At 45.1% G+C, this 3,846-nt stretch overlaps 1 long non-coding RNA gene across 2 annotated transcripts in view; it reads right to left on the reverse strand.

Moving 5' to 3' along the window:
• LOC148110123 (uncharacterized) overlaps nucleotides 1–3,822 on the reverse strand; it is an 80,032-nt gene extending 76,210 nt beyond the window's left edge. Inside the window, exon 1 of one of the 2 annotated variants that reach the window (XR_015724568.1) lies at nucleotides 3,663–3,822. This is a non-coding gene — a long non-coding RNA (uncharacterized LOC148110123). The remainder of the gene's footprint in view (nucleotides 1–3,662) is intronic. The other variant, XR_015724567.1, reaches the window with a different exon arrangement.
• Nucleotides 3,823–3,846: the final 24 nt, after the last annotated feature.

Consider the following 3,846-nt stretch of genomic DNA (forward strand, 5'->3'; position numbering starts at 1 on the left):
GTCCATGAACCGGTTTAGAGACAGCGCCCACCTTCAGAGTAAAGGGCGAGTTTGTTTACTGTCCAGATTAAAAAGGTAGTGTATTGTTCTGGGCCAAAGGTTGGGCAGGTTTGCTTGCAGTCCTTTATAAAAGACTGCTGTTCCCTAAACTTTGGGTTCCTCAGCTGTGATACAAACCCACTGTGTGTACCTATTTGTACTTCATCCACCTGACACTTTGGCATAGCTTCTGTGGAACTTGTAGACAAGGGGAACCAACATAAACCTAAAGCCCATGCTGCTCTCCATGCTGTGAGCCATAAAGTTCTTTGCCTCTACCTAGAAGACTTACGTCTTTTACCAGCAGCCATTGAAACTGTGTTACAGTAACTTATTAGCTTGCAAGTAGGGTAAAATCTTATATCATTTATCCCTCTTGACAACCCATACCTTGCATCATATACAAAAATTAACTTGAAATGAAATCTAAATGTAAAACCTAAAACTTCCAGAAGAAAACAGAAACTGTTCATGTCATTGGGTTAGGCAAAGTTTTCTTAGACCAAAAAGCATGACCCAGAAGAAATAAATTTGTATTTCATCAAAATTTAAAACTTTTGCTCTTTAAAAGACAGGATTTTTAGGGGAGCAAAACTATTCTGTATGCTACTATAATGGTGGATACATGTCATTACACATTCATCAAAATCCATAGAATATACCACTCTAAGAGTAGACCCTAATGTAAACTATGGGCTTTGGATGATAATGATGGATCAGTGTCACAAATGTACCATTCTGGTGCTAGATGTTGATAGCTGGAGGGAGGGTAGGGAAGGGGGAGATGGAAACTGCACTTTCTGCTCAATTTTGCTGTAAAGCTAAACTACTCTAAAAAATAATGTGTGCGTTTTTTTTTTTTCCTTAATGGCAAGGTATCTGAATAGACATTTCTCCAAAGAAGATAGACAAATGGCCACTAACCACATGAAAGATGCTCAATATCATTAGTTCTTAGGGAGATACAAAACCACAATGAGATACAACTCTGTACCCACTAAAATGACTATAATCAAAAAGAGGGAAAATAGCAATCGATGGCAAGGATGTGGAGAAATTGGAACTTTCATATGTTGGTGGTGAGTATTTAGAATGGCGCAGACACTGTGGCAAACAATCTGCTAGCTCTTCAAAAGGTTAAACGTAGACCCAGCAATCCACTATATAACCAAGACAATTGAAAATGGAGGTCCACACAAAAACGTGTACATGAATGTTCATAGAAGCACTATTCATAATAGCCAAAATGTGGAAACAACTCAGATGTCCATCAGATGATGAATGGATAACAGAATGAGGCATATCCAGATAACAGAGTGTTTTTCAACCACAAAAAGGAATGAAAAACTGACACACACTACAACATGGATGAACCTCAAAAACATGATAGAAGTGAAAGAGCTAGACACAAAAGACCACATACTATGTGATTCCATTTAGGTTACATGTCCAGAATAGGAAACCCATAGAGACAAAAAGTAGATTAGGGGTTGCCAGGTGCTGGAGGCAATGGGGAGTAATTGCTAAAGCGTATGGGATTTTTTTGAGGGTGATGAAAATGTTCGATATTCAGCTTGTGTTGATAGTTGCACAAATCTGTGAATATACTAAAACGATTGAATTATATACTTTAAATGGATGAATTTTATGGTATGTGTATTATATCCCAATAAAGATTAAAAAAAAAAAAAAGATGAGGTAGGGGAGCCTGGGTGGCTCAGCTGCTTAAGCCTCTGAGTCTTCATTTTGGCTCAGGTCATGATCTCAGGGCCATGAAATTGAGGCCCGAGTGAGGCTCTGCGCTCAGGGGGGAGTCTGCTTGAGATTTTCTCTCTCCCTCTGCCCCTCCCCCTCCCTCTTGTGCTCTCTCTTTTTCTAAGATAAATAAATAAATCTTAAAAAAAAAAAAGATGTGGTAGGAAAACTGATCTTTGGCTATATAAGTACTCCATTCTGAAAAATCTGAATCATAAAAACAAGTTAGAACTAATAACCTGGGCGATAATTGGACTTCCCACAGGGTCCTGTAAATTGTTAATACTAACATTTTTATTTTTTTTTAATTAAAAAAATTTTTTTTCTTTTTTCGCTACAGCTTCTTATAACAAAGCCTGGGTTCCTATTTCGGGGCCAGCTTCTCAACTGTAGAGCAGGTGACCAAGAATTTGGTTCAGAGAAGCCTCATCAATGCTTTTCAAAGTTTGGTCAGTGGCAGATGGAATCAGTTACCTGGAACCTTGATTCTGAGCATCCAGTGATAGGCCTGGGAATCTGCTATTTCAACAAGTCCCTCAGGGAATGTGATCTGCACTCAATTTTGAGAGCCCCAGCTGTGGGCATCTATTCCTGATTGCTGTGGAGAAGCTGAGACGGTTCACATTCTCCCTGCTTGACAGGGTGAGAGTGTCATGTCTTCCTATTGTTAACCATAATGGGACTTCACTGAGCCTGGTGCTGGGTCTGCAGGTACAGTCTTCTCATTGCACTGCCTGGTATTTCCATTTTGGGTGGGGTTTCTGCCTGCTGGAGTCCTGACATCCCATCAGAAGCTGCAGAAGCAGCAGTCAGCACAGTGGGCTCTCTCTGCCCCTGGATCCTACTCACAATGTACTACACTGGAGCCCTGGATCATGGACTCTAGGCCCGGCCCTACACCTCACCCCACAACTGATGAGGGATGAAGGGGCAGCCTCTTAGGTCAATAATCTCTCAAGGGTGATGGGGGCTCAAGTGGTTTCCCAAGTACTGTAATTGAATGCTTCCAGGGATGGGAAATTCACCACATACAAGTAAGCTCTTCTCTCAGTGGCTCTGCTACCTGACCCTTGAACAGACAGCAGAATTATGCAGTCTCACCTGCTCATCTCATGTGGACACATCTATTCTGGCTCCTTCCGACACCTTTTGGAAACAGGGGTGTCACTGCTCTGGTTAAAATCCTTCAGAGGCTCACATTCCTCTTAGGATCTAGACCACAGTCTCTACCATCCTTGCTGATCTTTGCAGCCTCATCTCCTCCGCTGTCCTACACTCTAGGACCCGGGCCCACGGTTCAGGGCGTTCTCTCACCAGGCCAGGCTGTGTCTTACCATGCCTATGTCTCTTCAGGTGGTTAGCTCCTATTCATCCCTTGGCTCTCTAGCATCATTTCCCCGGGATCTCCACGTCTCGATCACGTCCCTTGCTTATTCATGCTCCTAACACTCTGGGCCTCTCCTTTTTAACATCTTTCAACTAACGTTGAACTTTTTCACTCAAGGAATTATTTCACCAATGTTTGCCTCCCCAAGCAGACGGCAAAGTTCATTAGTTCAGGGATCTGAATTTGCCCTCTTGCATCCCCAGCATTTAGCAAAGGGCCTGGCAGGTATTTAATTGGACGGACGGCTCGCTCCAGGAAGGCGGGCCACAACCTGAAAGGGTGTTGAGACTACGGGAGAATTAATCAAAGACAGAACCCGAGCAGCTACACATATAAAGCCCTCAGAACTGAGGGCATTCGTGTGCGGCCGGTGCCCGCGGAGCCCCCAGGGCAAGGACACAGCACAGCTCTGGCTGGCGCCAAGCTGCCGAACGGGAGAGGGGCATTCCGTCTTTGTGCTTCGGGGCCTCAGTTTCCCTACCGGTTCCCCGCGGGGTCGACGGAGAACGGCCCCTGCGGCCCCCAGGTGGACGCACGTCATGCGCAGCGGCCTGTGGAGGTCTGAGGGGATGGAGCCGACGAGGCCGCCGCTCCCGGCGAGGGCGCTCCAGGCCGGTCCTCCGGAGCAGTCGTGCGCCGCCGGGGCCCCTCTAGCCGCCGGGAGG

This window comes from Ursus americanus, chromosome 5, assembly GCF_024610735.1.
Source record: "Ursus americanus isolate L20-20 chromosome 5, mUrsAme1.1.p, whole genome shotgun sequence".
In the NCBI taxonomy this organism is placed as follows: Eukaryota; Metazoa; Chordata; class Mammalia; order Carnivora; family Ursidae; genus Ursus; species Ursus americanus.